The sequence below is a fragment of the Lithobates pipiens genome, unplaced genomic scaffold (genome assembly GCF_037356315.1).
Source record: "Lithobates pipiens isolate NorthernLeopardFrog02 unplaced genomic scaffold, aLitPip1_a1.2 Scaffold_10, whole genome shotgun sequence".
Taxonomy (NCBI): Eukaryota; Metazoa; Chordata; class Amphibia; order Anura; family Ranidae; genus Lithobates; species Lithobates pipiens.
In genome coordinates, this window is record NW_027507686.1 from 101,072,771 (window position 1) to 101,100,224 (window position 27,454).

Genomic DNA, 27,454 nt, shown 5'->3' on the forward strand with positions numbered 1-27,454 from the left:
GCGGAAAAAAAACAGGTTAATGTCAACAACATAAAAAGAAGACTACGGCACCTGGTATTCCAAAGCCATCTCCCATCCAGGGAATAACTAGGCCCAACCCTTCTTAGCCTCATAGATGAGAAGAGATAGGGCTCTTTTAGGGTGATGCTACTGTAAGCGAACTCTTTGGGCATGCTCAACCCTCCTGACAAATGCCAAGATGGTCACCTTGGGAAACAAGTGGGAAAAAAAAACCAATCAACGCCAACATCATCAAAAGAAGCCTACAATAAGCGCAGACTTTGTTGAAACAGCCGGAGGGGAGTTGGTCTCCTGACACTCCTCTATGGTTTAATCCTAAATTGCCACATTTTGGGGGCATACCAGATCCGGTGATATGGGCCAGGGTAGGCGTTAAGCAACTGAAGCATGTGGTGAGTGGGGGGCAGCTCCTGACGTTTGATCAGCTTAAGGTTAATCATGATCTTCCAAACTGGTATTTTTTTAGATACCTGCAGTTGCGACACGCTTTTCTCTCTCAGTTCGGTCCTGGGGTTTTGCGGGTGGGAGTCTCGCCTTTGGAGACTGTGCTGCGGACAGAGGACCTGAAAAAGCCTCTCTCCATTGTGTATAGCATGCTGTTTCCGGACAGGCCGAAGCCTGTTCAAAACTGTAGGGAGGTTTGGAGTGCTTTAATACCTGACTTTGGAAGGGAGGATTGGGACGACATGTGGGGACACCCGTTTCAGACCCTAGTATCGGCTAGAGACAGACTTATCCAGTTTAAAATTCTGTATAGAGTATACTATACCCCAGCCAGACTGGCTAGGATTTACGGTACCGGTGCGGGGGGGTGCTGGCGCTGCACAGCTGACCGAGCTGATTTTGACCATGTGTTTTGGCAGTGCCCGCGGATTGAGGAGTTCTGGAAGGGAGTGACACAGGTTATACAATCTGTCCTTTTGGTGCTGATTCCAGTCACAGTTGCGGTATGTTTGCTCGGACTGGTGGAGGGGTTGGCACCTCGAAGGGCACAGAGGACTCTGATTTCTCTGGCGCTGTTCTATGCACGCAAAGCTATCCTGTTGTGTTGGAAGAAACCCGAACCTCCTACGGTTTCTTATTGGAAAGGTTTAATTAATAAAGCTTTGCCATTATACAAAGCCACCTATCTTAGCAGAGGGTGCCCTAACAAATTTGAGAGAGTGTGGCGGTGCTGGCTTGATGCCGCAGATACTGTGAATTAATTGCTAGGCGAGGGGTTTTCTCCTTGTGGGTCGGGCGAGGGGCGGGGCAGGGAGGTGCTTTCCCTTGGATTGGTTACGTCCCCATTTCAAGTGGTTCTTTATTTAGTTACGGTACGGGCTATGTGTTTCTTATATATGTGGTACTGTTGATGTTTATTGACTGAACTAAGAGGAAGGATGGAGGGCTGCACAGGCGGGAGGTTGGTTGGGTGGGGGGAGGTGGAGGGTGGAAGGGAGGGGGGGGGGGTTTGGGAAGGTTTTTGGGACCGTTTGGTATGTTTGTTTGTTATTAATGTATTGAAAACCTTTAATAAAAATAAATTTATAAAAAGAAGCCTACAATAACTGGTATTCCCAGGTGGTCTCCCATCCAGGTACTAACCAGGCCTGACTCTTCTTAACCTCCAAGATCAGACGAGATTGGGTGCTTTCAGAGTGATGAGATCAGAGGAGATCGGGCGCTTTCAGGCTTATGTGCCCATAGGCAATCTCTTTGGGCACTCTCAACCCTCTTGACAAATGCCAAGATAGTCAACTTGGGAAACAAGCGGAAAAAAAACAGGTCAATGTCAACAACATAAAAAGAAGACTACGGCACCTGGTATTCCAAAGCCATCTCCCATCCAGGGACTAACTAGGCTCAACCCTTCTGAGCCTCAGAGATGAGAAGAGATAGGGCTCTTTCAGGGTGATGCTGCTGTAAGCGAACTCTTTGGGCACTCTCAACCCTCTTGACAAATGCCAAGATGGTCACCTTGGGAAACAAGTGAAAAAAAAAAACGAATCAACGCCAACAACATATAAAGAAGCCTACAATAACTGGTATTCCCAGGTGGTCTCCCATCTAGGTACTAACCAGGCCCGACTCTTCTTAGCCTCCAAGATCAGACGAGATTGGGTGCTTTCAGAGTGATGTGGCCATAGGCAATCTCTTCAGGCAATCTCTTCAGGCACTCTCAACCCTCTTGACAAACACCAAGATGGTCACTTTGGGAAACAAGCGAAAAAAAAAACAGGTCAACGCCAACAACATAAAAAGAAGTCTATGACACCTGGTATTCCCAGGCAGTCTCCCATCCAGGTACTAACAAGGCCGACTCTTCTTAGCCTCCAACATCAAACGAGATCGGGTGCTTTCAGGGTGATGTGCCCGTAGGCAATCTCTTCAGGCACTTTCAACCCTCTTGACAAACGCCAAGATTGTCACCTTGGGAAACAAGCAAAAAAAATAAAAATAAGTCGGAAACTAGAGACAATACGGCCCGAGTCCTCAATTTAATCCATGCGGCGCATGTACAGGGAAGGCCCTTGCTTATGTTGTCAACGGCCTTTGACAGGGTGGCCTGGCACTTTATGCAGGCCACCCTGGAACATATAGGTCTTGGCCCCAACATGATGAGCTGGGTAATGTCGCTTTACTCCACGCCGTCGGCAGCAGTACGGGTGAACGAGTGGTGCTCGGACTCTTTCCCCATCACTAATGGGACGAGGCAGGGGTGCCCTCTGTCTCCCCTAAGTTTTATTCTGACACTGGAACCACTTATGTGTCACGTTCGGAATGACCCGAATATTACTGGCATATCCAAACCCTCGGCACACCACAAAATTGCGGCGTACGCTGACGATCTAATTTTTTTCGTCTCCAATCCACACATTTCGCTTCCCAATATACTCGCGCCTCTCCGGCGATACGGCAGCCTATCAAACTATAAAATCAATTGCGCCAAGTCGGCTGTATTGAATATATCGGTGCCGGATGGTGAGGCCAAGAGGCTACGCTCCGCTTTTCCATTCTACTGAGCTGAAAAATCTATACGTTACCTGGGCGTTGACATCGCAGCGAATTTGGCGCAATTGTACCCGCTTAATTTTGTCCCTCTCCTGAATAGACTGAAATCTGATTTGGGAAACTGGCATGCTTTAACACTGACCTGGTTCGGGCGCTGTAATGCATTCAAAATGACGGCCCTCCCGTGGATCTTATACTTGTTCCAGACATTACTGAACCGGTTACCCCCAATTTTTTTCAGACAACTGCAGGTGCTGACTTTATTTGGGCACGCAAACCGCCCAGAGGCCGTTTGCAATTGCTTGCCAGACCAAAGGACAAGGGGGGTCTGGGTCTCCCAGATCTGAGACAATACTACAGAGCGACTCTGCTAGCGAGAGTCGTTGATTGGCATTGTAATGGCCCTCACAAGCAGTGGGTGGAGATGGAGATTGAGGATGGATCCATTCCCCTATTGACCTCCCCGTGGCTCCTGTCCTCCCTACCAAAAGACCTCAGAGATCACCCCGTAGTGGGAGCTATGTTGGCTGTTGTGCGGAGGTTGTTCCGCTGCACACACATTGCTCCCCTGCCGTCACCAATGACTCCGGTTATAGGTAATCCAGACTTCCCACCGGATTTACCAACAAGAAACTGCGACAGTTGACAGTGGTGGGGAAACAGCATCTGGGAGAGGTGTGGCCCATCGGGAGGGCTCCCGACCACGCAAACTGTCGCCGAGCTTTCTGACCCTCCGCTTGACTTGTTTAGTGCTTATCAACTTCGTCACTTTCTTCTGGCCATACAAAGGGCCCCCTACACTCCTAGAGACCTGACGCCCTATGAATCCATCTGTCACAAAAGGGAACCTGTGCGACACACCCTCTCCCTCCTGTACAACCTATTGAGTAGTCAGGAGGAGGAGTCGACCCCCCTATTTATCCTTAAATGGGAGAGGGACTTAGGCATCACATTTACTCCACAACAGATAGGGAAGATCCTGACCTTAGTACATAAAGATTCGTGGTATTCCAAAGTCAATCATATTCTCCGGATGGAAGAATTGACCGCCACCCTTCACAACACTGAAGAGGCATATAGTGTTACATGGAGGCCCTGGAGGTATTTTACTGGTACTCGAGACTACATTCGGGAGGTGAGCATCGCCCCTGTCCCAGAAAACCACTGAACATCTAACGTTTACCTATGTAGGCCATGTCTGCCCTGGGTGGCATTCCCCCCTCCCTTTTTGTCTTTATTTTTCTTTTTTTCCCCGCCGCCATCCCCCCCTTTCTCCGTCTTTGCACTCTCTTCTCCCCCCGATTCAGGGTCCGGACAGGACAATATAGACATATAAGTAACCGGTTCTAGTCTACCAACCCTCTCATCGGAATGACGGGAGTACTTGGAGGACCCGATCACACTGGAAGAAGTCCAGATGGCCGTGGGACCTCCGAAGGTGGGTAAGGCTCCGGGCCCTGACGGATATACCGCACAATACTATAAGACCTTCCTCCCAATTCTCGGCCCGCGCTTGGTGAATTTATTTAATACTCTGAGCTCGAATGGGGATTTTCCTCAGGATACCCTTAGAGCCCACATCTCGTTGATACCTAAGGAGGGCAAAGACCCTGGCCTATGTGGAAGCTACAGACCCATTTCCCTCCTAAATTCGGTCCTAAAACTATTCTCTAAAATCCTCGCCACGTGATTGGCACATCACTTGCAGTCCCTTATACATATTGACCAGTTAGGTTTTATTCCCATCAGGGAAGATAGGGACAACACCATTAAGGTGCTTACCCTGGTCCATAAAGTAAAGTCATCTGGGACCCCTTGTCTTTTCGTGAGTACTGATGCCGAGAAGGCTTTTGATCCGGTCAAATGGACATTCATGTTCTCGGTCCTTCGCCATATAGGTCTGAGTGAACGGATGCTGGCATGGATAAGTAAGATATACTCACGCCCTTCAGCTCAAGTCAAAGCAAATGGGGTGCTCTCATCTCCCCTTGACATCGGGAATGGGACCAGACAGGGTTGCCCCCTGTCGCCACTATTATTCGCACTGTCATTGGAACCCTTTCTCTCCACAATTCGACAAAACTCAGACATAACGGGACTCCGAATGGGTACTATTGAGTGCAAGATATCTGCCTACGCGGATGACATGCTGTTCTCGCTGACGAATCCCAGAGTTTCCTTTCCAAATCTCCTTCGGGAATTCCAGATATACGGGATACTTCTTGAAATCAGAGGCCATGGAGGTTGCAGTCCCCCCGCAAACGTTAATAGACTTGCAGTCCAATTTTCGATTTAAATGGACCCATACAGCCCTTAAGTACTTAGGTACTTACATTCCACCAGACATCGCGCGTACGTTTATGTTGAACTTCCCCCCACCCCTTGTCACTAAGATCCGCAGTTTGCTTCACGGGTGGCATTCTGGCCTCCATTCCTGCTTCAGGAGATGCAATCTCATTAAATTGAACATACTCCCTAAATTTACCTATCTTTTCCAATCTCTCCCGATCCAGATTCCAGTCCCGTTTTTTAAGCAAGCTCAATGCTTGCTCACTCAATTTAACTGGGCCCACAAAAATCCCAGACTTAAGCGGTCACAGCTGACATTGTCTAAACAACAGGGAGGGTTGGTTCTCCCTGACTTGCGACGCTACTACCTGGCCTCCCATCTGGGGCGTGTATTGGACTGGAATCGAAACAAACTTTCTAAGCTCACTCCCGAATTCCGCTAAGAAGCGCCATGTGGTGCTATAAGGATTTACCCACAGAATTGATGTCACATCCCACTATAGGGGCTTAGTTGAAAGTCAGTCACCTGATCGCTACCCAAAACACACTCACGTCTTTTACTTCCCCCCTATTCCCTATACGTGGCCATCCGAACTTTGAACCGGGGACCCACTTAGAAATTCCAACCTAGACAATGCGTCTAAATTCGTCATTGATGGAAAATGGCCTTCTTTCTCAACCCTAACAGATCTGACAGGGCTTTTCCAACTGCCTTTTTGGAGAGCAGCGCAACTACATCATTTTCTCCATTCCATCCCCAATCCTTAAACGTTCGCCCGCCCTCAGATGGAGTTTGAGACTCTATGCAGGAGCGAAGGCCCTTTGGCCCACATTCTCTCTCAAACAGATTACCCACACTTAACCTGTCTGTCCAACTGGGAAAAGGACCTTAATTGCTCGTTTTCACCAGCACAGAGACAACGCATTATCACTTTGGCTCTCAAAACCTTGCTGTGCACGAAGATACAGGAGACTAATTTTAAACTTCTCACCAGGTGGTATTTGACACCATCAAAGCTGCATAAATGTTTCCCCTCTTCCTCGAACATATGCTGGAGGTGTGGAATAGAAGAGGGCACGTTGCTCCACTTTTTTGGTCTTGCCCCAGCTTGGTGGACTTCTGGACAGAGATCCAATGCATAACACAAAAATTCACAGACTTCTCCATCCCGGAAGAGGCTGCATTCTTTCTCTTGCACCATTCACAGATTCCCATTAAGAAGTACAAAAAAATCTATTTTACGGCATGTGATAAATGCGGCGAAATCCTGCATCCCTCTCTAATGGAAAAAATGTTCCCCCCCTTTCATTACTCACTGCCTTAGGAAAATAGAGGACATTAAAAAAATGGAGGACTTGATCCTCACATCACAAGGTAAACAAGAATTTTTTAAACAAACCTGGGACATCTGGAATACCTTTATATTCTCGCTGGAAGGATGTCGCCTGCTATCGCCTTAGTGCTCTGAGCTTTCCTTGACTGGCCCCTTGGACAGTGGCTGCCATCGTGTCTCGTCCCCTCTTCTCCTTTCCTCATCTTTCACCCCTTCTCTTTTCTACCTTCCTCCCCTATCTCTCACCCCCTTCACGCCCTCTCTCTTTTGAAAAAAGTGGAAAATTGGGAATGACGGCCCCACCCCCCCCCTCTGGATGGATTATGCCAGAGGGACCTTGGGTTTGTGTGACCCTGGATCTCGGTACAGTACTTTATCCGTGCCTCGAATCATTGTGATTGATGGAAGGCAGACTCACAGTTGCGAATATACCTGTATCAAGTATTGTTCAGCTGCTTTTTGCTCTGTATTTCTCTGTTGCATTATGTTCTTGGGGGACCGTCTTCCCCTGTTTTTGGAGAAAAAATTATATTTGAAAAAAAAAAGAAGCCTACGACACCTGGTATTCCCAGACGGTCTCCCATCCAGGCATTAACCAGGCCCGACCCTGCTTAACCTCCAAGATCAGACGAGATGGAACAGATTCAGGGTGATGTGGCCGTAGCCAATATCTTCAGGCACTCTCAACTCTCTTGACAAACGCCAAGATGGTCACCTTGGGAACAAGCGGAAAAAAAATAGGTCAACGGCAACAACATAAAAAGAAGCCTACGGCATCTGGAAATCCCAGGCGGTCTCCCATCCAGGTACTAAACTGGTCCCAACCCTGCTTAGCCTCTGAGATCAGATGAGATTGGGCTCTTTCAGGGTGATGTAGCCGTAGGAGATTTCTTCAGGCACTCTCAACCCTCTTGACTAACGCCAAGATGGTCACCTTGGGAAACAAACAAAAAAAAACAAGTCAACGCCAACAACATAAGAAGAAGTCTACAGCACCTAGTATTCCCAGGTGGTCTCCCATCCAGGTATTAACAAGGCCCGACCCTGTTTAGTCTCTGAGATCAGACGAGATCTGGTGCTTTCAGGGTTATGTGGCCATAGGCGAGCTCTTCAGGCACTCTCAACCCTCTTGACAAACACCAAGATGGTCACCTTGGTAAACAAACAAAAAAAAAAACAAGTCAACGCCAACAACATAAAAAGAAGCCTACAGCACCTAGTATTCCCAGGTGGTCTCCAATCCAGGTACTAGCAAAGCCCGATCCTGTTTAGCCTCTGAGATCAGAGGAGATCGGGCGCTTTCAGGGTGTTGTGCCCGTAGGCAATTTCTTTGTGCACTCTCAACCCTCTTGACACATGCCAAGATGGTCACCTTGGGAAATAAGGGAATAAAAACAGGTCGACGCCGACAACATAATGAGAAGCCTACGGCACCTGGTATTCCCAGGCTGTCTCCCATCCAGGTACTAACCAGGCCCATCGCTGCTTAGCCTCTGAGATCAGATGAGATTGGGCTCTTTCAGGGGGATTTGGCCGTAGGCACTCTCTTTGGGCACTCTGAAGCCTCTTGACAAAGGCCAAGATGGTCACCTTGGGAAACAAGCTAAAAAAAACAGGTAAAAAAAACAACATAAAAAGAAACCTTCGGCATCCAGTATTCCCAGACGATCTCCCAATCAAGACACTAACCAGACCAGATCCTTCTATGGCACCTGGTCTTCCCAGGCAGTCTCCCATCCAGGTACTAACCAGGCCTGACGCTGCTTAGCCTCTGAAATCAGACGAGATTGGGTGCTGTCAGGGTGATGTGGCCATAAGCGTTCTCTTCAAGACACGCCCAACCCTCTTGACAAACGCCAAGATGGTCGCCTTGAGAAACAAGCGAAAAAAACAGGTCAAAGCCAACAACATAAAAAGAAGCCTATGGGCTTACAGCGGACCTTAAAAGATGGGACCCACTAGCTCTGTCATGGTTCGGACGCTGTAATGTGTTGAAGATGAACGCGATGCCACGACTTCTGTATCTACTACAAGCCTTACCTATCAAAATACCCCAGACTTCCTTTCATGCGGTTCGCTTAATCTTTATCAAGTTCCTCTGGCGTGGCAAACATACGCGTATTGGAAGGGTAATGCTATTGCGACCGAAATTGCGGGAGGTGTTGGCTTCCCGGACCCTGCTCTATATTACACAGCGACGCACATGACATGGGTGGTTGACTGGTGCTGGCATGGGGAACTGAAGCTATAGGTCAAGCTAGAGCAGGAGATGGCGCGGGTTCCACTGGCTGGTCTGCCTTGGGCGGGGAGGCCATTGGAGCCCTGTGTGACTACTCACCCGTTAATTGGCCCCTCGCTCGCCGAGATGGATAGTTTTTTTCACCTTTCCCACCTGACTAACTTCCCTTCTCCTATGACCCCAATTATTGGACATCCTAGATTCCCTCCGGGCCTCTCTGACCAGGCCTTTACCAGGCAAGCCCCGAAAGGGCTTCTGAGAGCTGCCCTATTTCTTGAACCAACGGGCTGGATTCCCATGGGGACCATAATGCAAGAGCAAGTACCTGTTGCATTGGATAGCTGGAGAGCTAGACAGCTAATCCATTTTCTCGGATCACTACTTAACCATTCGTTCTTCTCTAGACAATTCCACCCCTTCGAGGAACTTTGCCTGGATGGTGGCCCATTTCGTGGTTCCCTCTCTAGGTCCTACCAAATCCTGACAGAAGCACAATCCTCCACGGATCCGCCCTTCCTAGCTAAATGGAAATGGGACTTACAAACTACATTCTCCAAACCATAAAAGGACAGAATACTCTTTTTCGCCCCTAAGTCGTCACTCTGCAGTAAATATCAGGAGATCTCATATAAGCTGATTACACGCTGGTATCGTACACCGGTGGTGTTGGCCAAAATATTCCCCGGTCAATCTGACTGCTGCTGGCGCTGTGAGCAACAGGCTGGCACCATTCTCCACATTTTCTGGGAATGCCCTAAATTACAAACATTCTGGCAGCCTGTCCTGAGACTCATCCACAAGTTCACAGACATTTCCTTAGCCAATGATCCTGCAGCAGTTCTTCTCAATCTAACTCCTATGTCAAAAAAGCGTTATCATAAGTCCTTACTTAAACATCTCCTCAATGCAGCTAGGGCCTGCATCCCAAGTCAGTGGAAACAGCAATCTGCTCCAACGGTGACCCAATGGTTCGCAAGGGTAAATGATATTGAACGAATGGAAGATCTGACTGCCACAATGAGGGATAAAACGGAGGAGCATGGGAACAGATGGTTCTACTGGACCCAGTTTTGCTTTTCGGAAGAATACCTCCGCGAGACATAGTAAGCTCATGGTGATCGTTGGAGATCGCTGTTCCAAATGTTGGACAGCTGATGACCTGGTGAGCCGAGGGCATCTCTTGCTCCCTGGGAAGGGACCCCACCCTATCCACTCTACCCACGACACCCCCTTACCCCTTCTTTTCCTTTTCTGCCATTTCCTTCCCCAATCTTCTCTTTCCCCTTCTCCCTCCTTTCAGTTCTACTATTTCCCTTCTTAACTCAAAAAAGGGAAAAGAAAATGGTATGTTCCGACCCCATTTGACTACTACACAATACTCTTCCCCTATCTAGGGATATCTAAACTCTTCGAGGGTAGCAGGGCTAGTATCAATAATATTTTAAGTGGTAGAGGATCCCAACGAGATGGAGCTTTAATCTCATCTTGATATGACCGCAAAGCTGTACACGTGCTATTCTCCTCGGACTTCTTACCATTGGCTCTGATATCCATGCAATATGATCGTTTGTTTGTAACTATTTGTATCACACATTCTATGAAGTTGCCTTTGTATTGTATGTCGCATACTACTAAATAAAAAAAAAAAAAAAAAAAAGCCTATGGCACCTGGTATTCCCAGGCGGTCTCCCATCCAGGTACTAACCAGGCCCGACACTGTTTAGCCTCCGAGATCAGATGAGATTGGGAGCTTTCAGGGTGATGGGGCAGTAGGTGATCTCTTCGGGCACTCTCAACCCTCTTGACAAACGCCAAGATGGTCACCTTGGAAAACAAGTGAAAAAAAAATCAGGTCAAGGCCAACAACATAAAAAGAAGCCTACAGCACCTAGTATTCCCAGGTGGTCTCCAATCCAGGTACTAGCAAGGCCCAACCCTGTTTAGCTTCTGAGATCAGAGGAGATTGGGCGCTTTCAGGGTTATGTGCCCATAGGCAATCTCTTTGGGCATTCTCAACCCTCTTGACAAATGCCAAGATAGTCACCTTGAGATACAAGCGGAAAAAAAACAGGTCAATGTCAACAACATAAAAAGAAGAATACGGCACCTGGTATTCCAACGCCATCTCCCATCCAGGTACTAACTAGGCCCAACCCTTCTTAGCCTCAGAGAAGAGAAGAGATAGGGCTCTTTCAGGGTGATGCTGCTGTAAGCGATCTCTTTGGGCACTCTCAACCCTCTTGACAAATGCCAAGATGGTCACCTTGGGAAACAAGCGAAAAAAAAAAAACGAATCAACGCCAACAACATAAAAAGAAGCCTACAATAACTGGTATTCCCAGGTGGTCTCCCATACAGGTACTAACCAGGCCCGACTCTTCTTAGCCTCCAAGATCAGACCAGATTGGGTTCTTTCAGAGTGATGTGGCCATAGGCAATCTCTTCAGGCACTCTCAACCCTCTTGACAAACACCAAGATGGTCACTTTGGGAAACAAGCGGAAAAAAACAGATCAACGCCAACAACATAAAAAGAAGTCTACGACACCTGGTATTCCCAGGCGGTCTCCCATCCAGGTACTAACAAGGCCCAACTCTTCTTAGCCTCCAACATCAAACGAGATTGGGTGCTTGCCCGTAGGCAATCTCTTCAGGCACTTTCAACCCTCTTGACAAACGCCAAGATGGTCACCTTGGGAAACAAGCAAAAAAATAAAAAATAAGTTGGAAGCTAGAGACAATACAGCCTGAGTCCTCAATTTAATCCATGCGGCGCATGTACAGGGAAGGCCCTTGCTTATGTTGTCAATGGACGCGGAGAAGGCCTTTGACAGGGTGGCCTGGCATTTTATGCAGGCCACCCTGGAACATATAGGTCTTGGCCCCAACATGATGAGCTGGGTAATGTCGCTTTACTCCACGCCGTCGGCAGCGGTACGGGTGAATGAGTGGTGCTCGGACTCTTTCCCCATCACTAATGGGACGAGGCAGGGGTGCCCTCTGTCTCCCTTAAGTTTTATTCTGACACTGGAACCACTTATGTGTCACGTTCGGAATGACCCGAATATTACTGGCATATCCAAACCCTCGGCACACCACAAAATTGTGGCGTACGCTGACGATCTAATTTTTTTCGACTCCAATTCACACATTTTGCTTCCCAATATACTCACGTCTCTCTGGCGATACGGCAGCCTATCAAACTATAAAATCAATTGCGCCAAGTCGGCTGTATTGAATATATCGGTCCCGGATGGTGAGGCCAAGAGGCTCCGCTCCGCTTTTCCATTCTACTGGGCTGAAAAATCTATACGTTACCTGGGCGTTGACATCACAGCGGATTTAGCGCAATTGTACCCGCTTAATTTTGTCCCTCTCCTGAATAGACTGAAATCTGATTTGGGAAACTGGCATGCTTTAACACTGACCTGGTTCGGGCGCTGTAATGCATTCAAAATTACGGCCCTCCTGCGGATCTTATACTTGTTCCAGACATTACCGATCCGGTTACCCCCAATTTTTTTCAGACAACTGCAGGTGCTGCTCCGGGACTTTATTTGGGCGCGCAAACCGCCCAGAGCCCATTTGCAATTGCTTGCCAGACCAAAGGACAAGGGGGGTCTGGGTCTCCCAGATCTGAGACAATACTACAGAGCGACTCTGCTAGCGAGAGTCGTTGATTGGCATTGTAATGGCCCACACAAGCAGTGGGTGGAGATGGAGATTGAGGATGGATCCATTCCCCTATTGACCTCCCGTGGCTCCTGTCCTCCCAACCAAAAGACCTCAGAGATCACCCCATAGTGGGAGCTACGTTGGCTGTTGTGCGGAGGTTGTTCCGCTGCGCACACATTGCTCCCCTGCCGTCACCAATGACTCCGGTTATAGGTAATCCAGACTTCCCACCAGGATTTACCAACAAGAAACTGCGACAGTTGACAGTGGTGGTGAAACAGCGTCTGGGAGATGTGTGGCCCTCGGGAGGGCTCCCGACCACGCAAACTGTCGCCGAGCTTTCTGACCCTCCGCTTGACTTGTTTTGTGCTTATCAACTTCGTCACTTTCTTCTGGAGACCTGACGCCCCATGAATCCATCTGTCACAAAAGGGAACCTGTGCGACACACCCTCTCCCTCCTGTACAACCTATTGAGTAGTCAGGAGGAGGAGTCGACCCCACCATTTATCCACAAATGGGAGAGGGACTTAGACATCACATTTACCCCACAACAGATAGGGAAGATCCTGACCTTAGTACATAAAGCTTCCATCGCAAACCAATATCAAGAATCAGGATACAAGATAGTCTCACACTGGTATAGAGTCCCTTACCTTCTGAATAGATGGATCCCGGATGTTTGTTGGAGGTGCAATTCAGATACGGGGACCATGGGACACCTTTTCTGGGCATGCCCGGCCTTGAGGAACTTTTGGGTTCCCAGCAGCGTGCCTTCTACACTTGACCGAACAGCCTGTTCGAAAATACTAAAAAACCCTCACAATGCAACTACTGAACGCCGCCCCTGCCTGCATTCCCGCACTGTGGAGGCAGCCTCAGCCCCCATCCAAGGTGCTCTGGTATTCCAAAGTCAATCATATTCTCCTAATGGAAGAATTGACCGCCACCCTTCACAACACTGAAGAGGCATTTAGTGTTACATGGAGGCCCTGGAGGTATTTTACTGGTACTCGAGACTACATTCGGGAGGTGAGCAGCACCCCTGTCCCAGAAAACGACTAAACATCTAACTTTTACCTGATCTTGGAGGCTAAGAAGAGTCAGGCCTGCTTAGTACCTGGATGGGAGACCACCTGGGAATACCAGTTATTGTAGGCTTCTTTTTATGTTGTTGGCGTTGATTCGTTTTTTTTTTTTCGCTTGTTTCCCAAGGTGACCATCTTGGCATTTGTCAAGAGGGTTGAGAGTGCCCAAAAAGTTCGCTTACAGCAGCATCACCCTGAAAGAGCCCTATCTCTTCTCATCTCTGAGGCTAAGAAGGGTTGGGCCTAGTTAGTCCCTGGATGGGAGATGGCTTTGGAATACCAGGTGCCGTAGTCTTCTTTTTATGTTGTTGGCGTTGACTTGTTTTTTTTTTGTTTGGTTACCAAGGTGACCATCTTGGTGTTTGTCAAGAGGGTTGAGAGTGCCTGAAGAGCTCGCCTATGGCCACATAACCCTGAAAGCACCAGATCTCGTCTGATCTCAGAGACTAAACGGGGTTGGGCCTTGTTAATACCTGGATGGGAGACCACCTGGGAATACTAGGTGCTTTAGACTTTTTCTTATGTTGTTGGCGTTGACTTGATTTTTTTGTTTGTTTCCCAAGGTGACCATCTTGGCGTTAGTCAAGAGGGTTGAGAGTGCCTGAAAAAATCTCCTACGGCTACATCACCCTGAAAGAGCCCAATCTCATCTGATCTCAGAGGCTAAGCAGGGTTGGGACCAGTTTAGTACCTGGATGGGAGACCGCCTGGGATTTCCAGATGCTGTAGTCTTCTTTTTATGTTGTTGCCGTTGACCTATTTTTTTGACCATCTTGGCGTTTGTCAAGAGAGTTGAGAGTGCCTGAAGATATTGGCTACGGCCAAATCACCCTGAATCTGTTCCATCTCATCTGATCTTGGAGGCTAAGCAGGGTCGGGCTTGGTTAATGCCTGGATGGGAGACCACCTGGGAATACCAGGTGTCGTAGGCTTCTTTTTTTTTTCAAATTAAATTTTTTCTCCAAATAGGGGAAGACGGTCCCCCGAGTACATAATGCAACAGAGAAATACAGAGCAAAAAGCAGCTGAACAATACTTGATACAGGTATATTCGCAACTGTGAGTCTGCCTTCCATCAATCACAATGATTCGAGGCACGGATAAAGTACTGTACCAAGATCCAGGGTCACACAAACCCCAGGTCCCTCCGGCATAATCCATCCAGAGGGGGGGTGGGGCCGTCATTCCCAATTTTCCACTCTTTCCAAAAGAGAGAGGGGGTGGAGGGGGTGAGAGATAGGGGAGGAAGGCAGAAAAGAGAAGGGTTGAAAGATCAGAAAAGGAGAAGAGGGGACGAGACACGATGGCAGCCACTGTCCAAGGGGCCAGTCAAGGAAAGATCAGAGCATTAAGGCGATAGCAGGCGACATCCTTCCAGCGAGAATATAAAGGTATTCCAGATGTCTCAGGTTTGTTTAAAAAATTCTTGTTTACCTTGTGATGTGAGGATCAAGTCCTCCATTTTTTTTAATGTCCTCTATTTTCCTAAGCCAGTGAGTAATGAAAGGGGGGAACATTTTTTCCAATAGAGAGGGATGCAGGATTTCGCCGCATTTATCACATGCCGTAAAATAGATTTTTTTGTACTTCTTAATGGGAATCTGTGAATGGTGCAAGAGAAAGAATGCAGCCTCTTCCTGGATGGAAAAGTCTGTGAATTTTTGTGTTATGCATCGGATCTCTGTCCAGAAGTCCACCAAGCTGGGGCAGGACCAAAAAATGTGGAGCAAAATGCCCTCTTCTTCTCCACACCTCCAGCATATGTTCGAGGAAGAGGGGAAACATTTCTGCAGCTTTGATGGTGTCAAATACCACCTGGTGAGAAGTTTAAAATTAGTCTCCTGTATCTTCGTGCACAGCCACATTTTGAGAGCCAAAGTGATAATGCGTTGTCTCTGTGCTGGGGAAAATTAGCAATTAAGGTCCTTTTCCCAGTTGGACAGACAGGTTAAGTGTGGGTAATCTGTTTGAGAGAGAATGTGGGCCAAAGGGCCTTCGCTCCTGCATAGAGTCTCAAACTCCGTCTGAGGGCGAGCGAACGTTTGAGGATTGGGGATGGAATAGAGAAAATGATGTCGTTGCGCCGCTCTCCAAAAAGGCAGTTGGAAAAGCCCTGTCGGATCTGTTAGGGTTGAGAAAGAAAGGTTAGTGTATAGAGAGAGTCAAGTGTATATAGAAAGGACAGTGCATATAGAGAAACTAGTGTATACAGAAAGGGTATACATGAAAGCTGACATTCTATACAGAAGACTGGGTAGTGTATACAGAGAGTCTAGTGGGTACAGAAGACAGGCTGGTGTATTCTAGCTAGTTTTTACAGTCTAGTGTATACAGAAGACAGGCTGTGGTATACAGAGAGTTTAGTGTATTCAGAGAGTCTAGTGTATACAGTCGGCGAGTGTATACATAAGACTGGCTAGTTTACACAGTGTTTACAGAGATGCAAGGGTGTACAGAGAAGCTGGTATATATAGAAGACTACAGCATACAGAAGAAAGGCTAGTTAATACACAATACAGAAGACTCATGTATGTAGATAGGCTTGAGTATACAGAGATGCTAGAGTAAACAGTGAGGCTGGGGTACACAGAGAGGCTAATTTAAAGAGAGGCTAGTATCTACAAAGATGTTAGTGTAAATAGAGAGGTTAATGTATAGAGAGGGTCGAGAGTATACAGAAAGGACAGTGCATATAGAGAAACTAGTGTATACAGAAGACAGGCTTGGGTATACATCAAAGCTGACAGTGTATACAGAAGACTGGGTAGTGCATACAGAGAGTCTATTGGGTAAAGAAGACAGGCTGGTGTATTCTAGCTAGTTTTTACAGTCTAATGTATACAGAAGACAGGCTGTGGTATATTTGAGGGTTTAGTGTATTCAGAGAGTCTAGTGTACAGAGATGCAAGGGTGTACAGAGAAGCGAGAAGCTAGTATATATAAGGATAGTAAATACAGGCTAGTGAATACAGAATACAGACTCGTGTATGCAGATAGGCTTGAGTATACAGAGATGCTAGAGTAAACAATGAGGCTGGGGTACACAGAGAGGCTAATTTAAAGAGAGGCTAGTATATACAAAGAGAGGTTAGTGTATAGAGAGAGTCGCGTGTATACAGATAAGGACAGTGCATATAGAGAGACTAGTGTATACAGAAGACAGGCTTGGGTATACATCCAAGCTGACAGTGTATACAGAAGACTGGGTAGTGTATACAGAGATTCTAGTGGGTACAGAAGACAGGCTGGTGTATTCTAGCTAGTGTTTACAGTCTAGTGTATACAGAAGACAGGCTGTGGTATACAGAGGGTTTAGTGTATTACAGAGATGCAAGGGTGTACAGAGAAGCTAGTATATATAGAAGACTACAGCATACAGAAGAAAGGCTAGTGAATACAGAATAAAGGCTGGCTTCTACGGAGAGGCTACCACTACGGAGATGCAGAACACTATCTAGGGTATATAGAGAGGCTAGATTATACAGAGAGGCTAGTGCATAGAGTGAAGCTATTGTATATAGAAGCCTGGTTAGTGTATACAGAGAAGCTAGTGTGTACAGAAGAAAGGCTAGACAGGCTATAAAGAGAGACAAGTTTTTACAGAAGACAGTTTGGGGTATAGAGAGATGCTAGTTTATACAGAGAGACTAATGTATACAGAAGACAGGCTAGGGCATACAGAAGACAGAAGACGGGCTAGTGTATTCAGAACATAGGCTAGTGTATATCGAAGACAGGCTATTGTAAACATACTGGTGTATATAGAGAGGCTAGTGAATTTAGAGGGTAGGCTAAGTGATAACAGAAGACAATCTGGGCTATACAGAGACATCTCATCATTTCATCTAGCTCACATCTCTAATGGAGTTTGTCTCATTGCCATGTTATGCCTTTTCATTCTTATGCTAAATATAGATCACTACACGATTTTAATCATCCACATCAAGCATGCAATAAAACTATCATACATCAAAATAAACCATGTACTCTTTTGCTCTATTTTGCATATTTGTACCGGAACTGTGAGTATGTGACAGTCCTGACACACCATCCTGACTTATTTTTCTTTATTTCTTATTAGAAATGGAGAGTACTATCTCAAAATCCGCTTAAATCTATTCACTTCCATGAGTTCTACCGCTTATTGTACCTTAATGCAAAATGTTCACAAAACCATCCATTTGCTACCAGACATGCTGCACATACTAAGAGTAATGTAACTATCGCTCTCTAACGATGTAAACAGTTTTATTGCTTTTCTGACATTGACCGAGTATCTCTGACATTAACTGAGTATCTCTCGGCACTATGATCTTAATAATAATAATAATAGGATTGTGTAATGCAACGATCAACTAGTCTAATATAAGCTTTCTCATTGGTACCGGCATATCCTTTAAATTTAGACTAACGCAACCATTTCTCGGCCATTTTCAAGCTAAGCTTTCAATCCCTTACCTTTGAACAGCGATACTTCCTCCCTACAATATTAAGCCATTTAAATGTCCTATTGGTCGCCTATATTATACAACTCTCTGAAAAGCCTATATGTAGAGAATAAAACTAGTCTTACATCTTAATAAAACAGTTTTATTGCTCAACCAGTATCAGCTGTCATGTACTGTATTACTTCTTTTTCTCCACCTTATCTGTCACAGTTAAAACACAGTGACAAAACATTTCTTTTTACCGCAGCAAAATGTTAGAAAAGCAGTGTAAGCCGTCTTTCTGCCATATGCAACCATCTCTCGTTACCTCTATGCAATAGGATTCTCTTTCCAGTGGAAACGGAAAACAGTCAGCCGGTCTTCGTGCGTAACAAAATTAATGGAACGATTTACACGTTAGAATTTGCAAGCTACGTCAATTTACTATTAAATAGAGTACCTTTGCATTTATCCCTTGACTTTGCAACTATCCCTTGATCCCTTTTATGTATTCACTTTATCTCGACCTATATATACTGCCTCAATATTTTCCTAATTTTTTTTGCTATACTTATTATTATTATATTATAGAGATTACTAACTCTAAATCTTTGTAAACCTAACCATAGTTATAATGTCTACAGCTAATTTTACGTTAAAGCAAAATTCACACAAAACCATCTTTTTAAAACCTTTTACACACTGCACATTAAGATTACTGCAACCATCTCTCGCTACCTCTATGCAAGAGGATTCTCTTTCTGACTCTATTTTGTGTATTACTTCTTCTCCACATTAACTGTCACACTGATAACCATTTGTAACACATAACACTTGCAACACATTTTTTAACAGCGGCAAAATGTGAAAAAAGCAGTGGGACGGTTTACTTGATTGAGAAGTGGTTGCAGTAGCAAAGCATAGCAATACAGTTTGATTACATTAATAACACATAATGCAACTATTTTACATTCATTTTACATTCACATCATGCATACATCCTAATGTAAGCTGTCTATCACTATTAATGTTCATGGTTACTGATACATTATGCCGATGACCAGTGGAAACGGAAAACTGTCAGTGTAAGACGTCTTCGTGCGTAACATAATTAATGGAACGATTTACACGTTGGAATTTTCAAGCTACGTCAATTTACTCTTAAATACCCTTTAGCTGCTTAGCTCACACTTTGCTGTATGTAGCCGCGTTTACATGTAAGTAACCGATGGGGATTGACATTTCATGTCCATCTCACATCTCTAATGCAATTTGTCTCTTTGCCATGTCATACTTTGCCAGTTATTATACTTTCTCATCCGATAGAAACCTAGGCGTTGCTGATATTTCATGATTACAGCAATCATCTCATCTAATTGCCATTCCGACATTTTGCCTTGGTATTACTTTGTAACACTTTATTGAACAATGTAAAGGTAAGCTAGATATTTTGTGTATTTCCACTTAAACTCGACCTGTATATACTGTCTCAATATTATCCTTTCTAATTTTGCTAAATTAGATTATAAAGTTTGCTATGTCTAAAGCCAGGTTACCTACTCACCTTTATTACGTATACTGCTAAATTTAGGATAATACAAAACCATCTTATTGCTTCTTTACACGCTGCACATATTAAGAGTAATGCAATGCTACCGTGAACAGTTTAATTGCTCGTCTTACATTTAGCTGGTATCTCTCTGCTATAGGAAACTGAATTTGTACTAGAACGATCACTCATCTAATATCAGTCCACTCAGTGCTACCGGCATAACTTTTACATTTAGAGTAATGAAATGATTTCTCAGTCATTTTGGAGCTACTGCAACTAACGCTTCCGATCTCATTTCGACTGCAATACTTAATCTCTGCTATTGCAGAATATTTAGCTGCTGACACGTAATTAACTTGTTTGATAAAACCTACACACGTTGTATCTGTTATTTCGTGTATTTCCACTTAAACCCGTTATAGTTATTTTGCTATATTTATTACTAGTATAAACAGATTACTATCTCTAAATCCTGGTAAACCAGCTCACACTAAACCATCTAATTTCTACCTTACACGCAGCACATATTAACATATTAACATTTAGCCGGTATAGTGAAATAGTAAACGAAATGTGTAGATCACTCATCTAATATCGTCTTTTCAGTGCTACCGGAACAACTTTTAAATTTAGAGTAATGCAACGATTTCTCAGTTTTATGAAGCTACTGCAACTAACGCTTTGGATCTCTTTCCTGATAAATTACGCTCTGCAATATTAAGCCATGTAAATTGTCCTATTGGTCTGCTAACAATGCTATATAAAATAATACAAATCTTTTAAAAGCAATATCGTCTCACTGCAATACTTACACTCTGCATAATATATATGAATAATGCGAATAATGCTAATAATAAAGTCGTCTAAAACTCGGCTATAAGTAGAGAATAAAACTATCTTACATCAAAATAAACCATGTACTGCCAAACCAATAACGGCCAATTACTTAACGTCTATCAGTCAATGACTTAACAAAATAAACTTTAGCACTCTTTTGCTCTATTTTGAATAGTTGTAGTTCTCCACATTAACTGTCACATTGATATCACCACTGACCACACACCACTTTTTAACAGCACCAAAATATGAAAAAAGCATTTTACATGTTTCAGAAGTAGTTGCATTAGCAAAAAATAAAGTCCTGTTTTCTTTACACGCCACTCAATATAGACTAGCCTCTCTGTCTTCTGTATACAGGTGCCCGTAATCTATATACACTAGCCTGCCTTCTTTTTACAATAGTCTCGGTGTCCCAGCCTCTCTGCATACACTAGCCTCACTGAATTCCCCAGACTGTCTTCTGTATACACAAGCCTATCTGTAAAAAAAAAATAGCCGGTCTTCTGCATACTCTAGCCTCTCTGTGTAACACAGTCTCTCTCTGGATTCCCTAGCCTCCATCTCTGCATACCCAGGACCTTCCTCTGTATAATCTAGCCTATCTGTATACACTAGCCTGTCTTTTGTATAAATTAGCTTCTCTGTAGCCGGTCTTCTGTATACACGAGCCTCACTGTCTACTCTTGGTTGTCTTTTGTATACACTAGCATCTCTTTATACATTAGCTCTCTGTATACCCAAGCCTCTCTGTATACACTAGTCCACCGGTATACACTAGCAAGTCTGCATACACTAGCCTCTCTTTGTAACTCAACTTCTCTCTCTGTATACCTTAGCCTCCATCTCTGCATACCCAGGACGTTCTTCTCTATAATCTAGCCTATGTGTATACACTAGCCGGTCTTCTGTAGACATTAGCCTCCCTGTATAAACTAGCTGGTCTACTGTATACACTAGTCCGTCTGTATACACTAGCAAGCTTGCATACAATAGCCTCTCTGTGTAACCCAGCCTCCATCTCTGCATATCCAGGACGTTCTTCTCTATAATCTAGCCTATTTGTATACACTAGCCAGTCTTTTGTACACATTAGCCTCTCTGTATAAACTAGCCGGTCCTCTGTATACACTAGTCCATCTGTATACACTAGCAAGTATGCGTACTCTAGCCTCTCTCTCTGTATACCTTAGCCTCCATCTCTGCATACCCAGGACGTTCTTCTGTATAATCTAGCCTATCTGTATAATCTAGCCTATCTGTATACACTAGCCTGTCTTTTGTACACATTTGCCTCTCTGTATAAACTAACTGGTCTTCTGTATATACTAGTCCGTCTGTATACACTAGCAATTCTGTGTAACCAAGCCTCTCTCTCTGCATACCCTAGCCTCCATCTCTTGCATAAACCAGGACCTTCTTCTGTATAATCTAGCCTATCTGTATACACTAGCCTGTATGCATACTCTAGCCTCTCTCTCTGTATACCCTAGCCTCCATCTCTGCATACCCAGGACGTTCTTCTGTATAATCTAGCCTATCTGTATACACTAGCCTGTCTTTTGTACACATTAGACTCTCTGTATAAACTAGCCGGTCCTCTGTATGCACTAGTCCGTCTGTATACACTAGCAAGTCTGTGTAACCAAGCCTCTCTCTGCATACCCTAGCCTCCATCTCTTGCATAAACCAGGACCTTCTTCTGTATAATCTAGCCTATCTGTATACACTAGCCTGTCTTTTGTACAGATTAGCCTCTCTGTGTAAACTAGCCGGTCTACTGTATACACTAGTCCATCTGTATACACTAGCAAGTCTGCATACTCCTGCCTCTCTGTGTAACCCAGCCTCGCTCTCTCTCTCAGTATACCCTAGCCTCCATCTCTGCATACCCAGGACGTTCTTCTGTATAATCTAGCCTATCTGTATAAACTAGCCTGTCTTTTGTACACATTAACCTCTCTGTATAAACTAGCCGGTCCTCTGTATACACTAGTCCGTCTGTATACATTAGCAAGTCTGTGTAACCAAGCCTCTCTCTCTGCATACCCTAGCCTCCATCTCTTGCATAACCAGGACCTTCCTATGTATAATCTAGCCTATCTGTTTACACTAGCCTGTCTTTTGTACACATTAGCCTCTCTGTATAAACTAGCCGGTCTAATACAGTAGACACTAGTCCATCTGTATACACTAGCAAGTCTGCATACTCCTTCCTCTCTGTGTAACACAGTCTCTCTCTCGGTATACCCTAGCCTCCATCTCTGCATACCCAGGACGTTCTTCTGAATAATCTAGCCTGTGTTTTGTACACTTTAGCCTCTCTGTATAAACTAGCCGGTCTTCTGCATACACGAGTTTCTCTGTATACCCTTGGATGTCTTTTGTATACACTAGCTGCTCTTTATACATTAGCTCTCTGTATACCCAAGCCTCTCTATACACTAGTCCGTCTGTATACACTAGCAAGTCTGCATACACCAGCCTCTCTGTGTAACCCAGCCTCTCTCTCTGCATACCCAAGATGTTCTTCTCTATAATCTAGCCTATTTTATACACTAGCCTGTCTTTTGCACACATTAGCCTCCCTATATAAACTAGCCGGTCTTCTGTATACACTAGTCCGTCTGTATACACTAGCAAGTATGCATACTCTAGCCTCTCTCTCTGTATATTCTAGCCTCCATCTCTGCATACCCAGGACGTTCTTCTGTATAATCTAGCTTATCTGTATACACTAGTGTATACAGACAGACTAGTGTATACAGAGGACCGACTAATGTGTACAAAAGACAGGCTAATGTATACAGATAGGCTAGATTATACAGAAGAACATCCTGGGTATGCAGAGCGCTCAGCTTCAAGGTATGGCCAATGTGAGTAATATGAGGGACACTCCTCACCCCCGCCCCCACCTACCAGATCTGAGTTTCATCCCCTTGCCCTCTCTGCCCCGGTCATCTGGTGGCAGTTTTATGCACTCCCTGGCCCCCACCCATTCATAATCCTTACCGACCTTTCTTTCCGCTGCTCACAGGAACACACTGGATGACTTGTCTAATTAACCAACTTGTACAAGACACCGCTATCCTCCTGTCTGACACCGGTCCCCCTTGGAGGCTTTACCCCTCACTGTTTGGGTGGTCCCTGCCTCTCCCTGGATGCTCCACATATACCACAACGACATTGTCAGAGGGGCACCACTTGACAGGACACAGGGCTTTCATTCCGGTGGCATCTCCCATTGGAGGAAGGGATGATGGCCCCAACCCCTTGGCAGCAGGTTTTTTTCATGTACAGACCAGGGCGGCTCATCTTCCCTTCTGGAGTCTTGACCTTAGATGGGGGATTTGCACTTTGGGGGGTCTGAGTGATACCTAATGCGCTGTACTGGAAGGGCTTGACATTCCTGCATATGTGTCCCCCTCCCCCTGGATGCGCCCCTTGTCCCCCCCTCTGGCTCCCACCTACTCTTTGCCGACATTGCCTTCTGCAGCTTTCGGGGACCCTGGATGACTTATTTATTGAGCCTATTGGTACGAGACACTGCTTCCCTCCAGGGTGACTCTGGACCCCCCTGGAGGATTTACCCCTTACTGTTTGGGCGGTCCCAGCCTCCCTCTGGATGCTCTACACAGCCCCCGATGGCGATGCAGGAGAGACACTAATTGGCGGGCCCCAGGACTGCTGCTCGGGTGAAGTCTCCCATTGGATGGAGGGATGGTGGCCCCAGCCCCTTGCCTGCCGGATTTTCCATGCACCGACCAGGGCTGCTCCTCTTTCATCTTGATGTGGTGACCATGGAGGGGAGGAGTTGAAATTTATGGGGTCCGGGTGTTTGCTGGTGGGAGTGCGCTAAAGGACTTGACATTTCTGCATGTTTGTCCCCTCTCCCCTGTTTCCCCCCTCCCTTCCCCCCCCTTCCCACCCTTCCCTTCCCTCCTTTCCCTCCCCTTTTCCCCCTTCCACTCCCCCTTTCCCCCCTTCCACTCCCCCTTTCCCCCCTTCCCTGCCCCTTTCCCCCCGAGGCGTGGACGGGGGAGAGGGGGGTAAGGAGAGGACAATCTGCCAAAGGGAGAAATGCATTTGTTCGGGGACTGCATGTACTTTAGGGGTATGGGACGGGGGGTGGTGGATCCCATTCTGTGATGCCTTTTCTGTTGTGACGGGCTCCCTCATGCATGCCTATGTTTAGGGCGAGCCGAGGAGACCCCTCAGTGCTGACAGTTATATGCTCTACCTCTGTTTTGGTTATACTATTGTTTTTTGTTTCTTTGATGTTACTGATTGTCTTTTATTTGCATACCGGTATCAGACGTGACATTTACCACTGCCGGGACTGGGGGGACTAGGATTCGGGGGCTCCCTCTCTGACCTGTCTACCCAATATCCCAAGTAGGACAGCGCTTTAAACCCAGTGTACATCTGGTAAGCGCTATAGCATAATTGTGCTGTTTTAGTATACCCTTCCTGTACTGTTGAGTGCGGACAACCCTTAATTTCCCTCTCCCCCTGGGGTTGAGGTGCCCGGCCTCTTTTTCCCTTTACCTTTCCTTCCATTTGCCCTTCCTTTCTCCCCCTTAGTTTCCGCCATGCATTACCTACCCAAAACCTACCTTGGTTCAACTTTCTTTGCTTTTCTCTGATGTCCCCCTCCCCCTCCCCGAGGAGCGATGGCAGACTCAGTCAAGGTCACCTCTCTAAACGTTAAGGGACTGAACTCCCCTGAAAAACGGTGGATCCTCCTGTGAGAACTGAACACATCCTGTACTGATGTGGCCTTTATACAAGAAACACATTTTAAAAATACTAGCCTCCCCTTTCTATGGTCGAGATCCTTCCCTAAGGTCTACCACTCTACTAACCCCTCCTCTCCATTCTGATCTCTAGCAGGCTCCCCTGGGTTCTCCAGGATTCTCTAGTGGACCCTGGGGGCCAATATCTTTTTCTTAGGGGCCACATTGGAGAGCGCCTTTTTACATTTGCCACTGTGTACGCTCCCAATGATCACCAAGACACGTTCCTCAGAACTACCCTGCACAGATTATGTGACTTTCGGGAGGGCCAATTGATATTAGGTGGGGACTTTAATGTCCCCTTTCGCCATCGGTTGACACTTCTGCCTCTTGCTCCTCGCTCCCTACCCCTCACCTAGGTCTCTATTCTGGCACCTTAATGAGAGCCTCCTCCAAATACCGGAAGTTTTAGCAGATGTGACCAGGGAATTGGACCTTTATTTCCAAGAAAACTAAAGCAGGACTGTGACCCGGGGATAATTTGGGAGGCTCACAAGTCAGTACTCCGCAGGGTACTTATCAGGCACGGGGCGCGCATCAAACGAACACGGAAGGAACAGCTTGCTAATCTGTTTCGTGAACTTGCCTCTGTGGAAGCGAAACATAAACATACCCCCTTATGGACCTTAGAGATTGAATTGGGGACACTCCATACCCATATTGCTGTCCTACTCCATTATAAAGCGAAAGCGGCACTCCAGTTTTGTCGTAAACTGACGTAGGAGTCAGAGGACAAATGCAGAAAAATCTTAGCCAGGTCGGTAAAGGAGTTGAAATCTGGCTCTTACATACCACAGTTGATAGATGAGAATGGCCAGAGGGCCTCTACCCCAACCCAAATAGTCGAAGTCTTTGAAAAATGTTTCTCTGATCTCTACAACCTGCCCGATTCAGGGTCTGCACAGGACAATGTAGACAGATATGTAACCGGTTCTGTTCTACCAACCCTCTCATCGGAATCACGGGAGTACTTGGAGGACCCGATCACACTGGAAGAAGTCCAGACGGCCGTGGGACCTCCGAAGGGTAAGGGTCCGGGCCCTGACGGATATACCGCACAATACTTTAAGACCTTCCTCCCTATTCTCGGCCCGTGCTTGGTGAATTTATTTAATACAGATTACCCACACTTAACCTGTCTGTCCAACTGGGAAAAGGACCTTAATTGCTAATTTTCCCCAGCACAGAGACAACGCATTATCACTTTGGCTCTCAAAATGTTGCTGTGCACGAAGATACAGGAGACGAATTTTAAACTTTTCACCAGGTGGTATTTGACACCATCAAAGCTGCAGAAATGTTTCTCCTTTTCCTCGAACATATGCTGGAGGTGTGGAGAAGAAGAGGGCACGTTGCTGCACATTTTTTGTTCCTGCCTCAGCTTGGTGGACTTCTGGACAGAGATCCGATGCATAACACAAAAATTCACAGACTTCTCCATCCAGGAAGAGGCTGCATTCTTTCTCTTGCACCATTCACAGATTCCCATTAAGAAGTACAAAAAAATCTATTTTACGGCATGTGATAAATGCGGCGAAATCCTGCATCCCTCTCTATTGGAAAAAATGTTCCCCCCCTTTCATTACTCACTGGCTTAGGAAAATAGAGGACATTAAAAAAAATGGAGGACTTGATCCTCACATCACAAGGTATACAAGAATTTTTTAAACAAATCTGAGACATCTGGAATACCTTTATATTCTCGCTGGAAGGATGTCGCCTGCTATCGCCTTAGTGCTCTGAGCTTTCCTTGACTGGCCCCTTGGACAGTGGCTGCCATTGTGTCTCATCCCCTCTTCTCCTTTTCTGATCTTTCAACCCTTCTCTTTTCTGCCTTCCTCCCCTATCTCTCACCCCCTCCACCCCTCTCTCTTTTGGAAAGAGTGGAAAATTGGGAATGACGGCCCCACACCCCCCTCTGGATGGATTATGCCGGAGGGACCTGGGGGTTTGTGTGACCCTGGATCTTGGTACAGTACTTTATCCGTGCCTCGAATCATTGTGATTGATGGAAGGCAGACTCACTGTTGCGAATATACCTGTATCAAGTATTGTTCAGCTGCTTTTTGCTCTGTATTTCTCTGTTGCATTATGTACTCGGGGGACCATCTTCCCCTATTTGGAGAAAAAATTATATTTGAAAAAAAAAAGAAGCCTACGACACCTGGTATTCCCAGGCGGTTTCCCATCCAGGCATTAACCAG

The 27,454-nt window shown here is 45.9% G+C and overlaps 12 pseudogenes; 2 read left to right on the forward strand and 10 right to left on the reverse strand.

The window, feature by feature from the left end:
• Positions 1-1,559: 1,559 nt before the first annotated feature.
• LOC143944919 (5S ribosomal RNA) lies at positions 1,560-1,678 on the reverse strand (annotated as a pseudogene).
• Positions 1,679-2,033: 355 nt separating this feature from the next.
• Positions 2,034-2,152, reverse strand: LOC143949184 (5S ribosomal RNA; annotated as a pseudogene).
• Positions 2,153-7,185: 5,033 nt separating this feature from the next.
• LOC143949404 (5S ribosomal RNA) lies at positions 7,186-7,304 on the reverse strand (annotated as a pseudogene).
• A 99-nt stretch (positions 7,305-7,403) lies between these two features.
• On the reverse strand, positions 7,404-7,523 carry LOC143951880 (5S ribosomal RNA; annotated as a pseudogene).
• A 99-nt stretch (positions 7,524-7,622) lies between these two features.
• Positions 7,623-7,741, reverse strand: LOC143944424 (5S ribosomal RNA; annotated as a pseudogene).
• A 101-nt stretch (positions 7,742-7,842) lies between these two features.
• On the reverse strand, positions 7,843-7,961 carry LOC143951836 (5S ribosomal RNA; annotated as a pseudogene).
• Positions 7,962-8,060: 99 nt separating this feature from the next.
• LOC143942938 (5S ribosomal RNA) lies at positions 8,061-8,179 on the reverse strand (annotated as a pseudogene).
• Positions 8,180-10,533: 2,354 nt separating this feature from the next.
• On the reverse strand, positions 10,534-10,652 carry LOC143957511 (5S ribosomal RNA; annotated as a pseudogene).
• A 101-nt stretch (positions 10,653-10,753) lies between these two features.
• LOC143950023 (5S ribosomal RNA) lies at positions 10,754-10,872 on the reverse strand (annotated as a pseudogene).
• A 322-nt stretch (positions 10,873-11,194) lies between these two features.
• Positions 11,195-11,313, reverse strand: LOC143945945 (5S ribosomal RNA; annotated as a pseudogene).
• Positions 11,314-14,033: 2,720 nt separating this feature from the next.
• LOC143948409 (5S ribosomal RNA) lies at positions 14,034-14,152 on the forward strand (annotated as a pseudogene).
• A 299-nt stretch (positions 14,153-14,451) lies between these two features.
• LOC143950986 (5S ribosomal RNA) lies at positions 14,452-14,570 on the forward strand (annotated as a pseudogene).
• Positions 14,571-27,454: the final 12,884 nt, after the last annotated feature.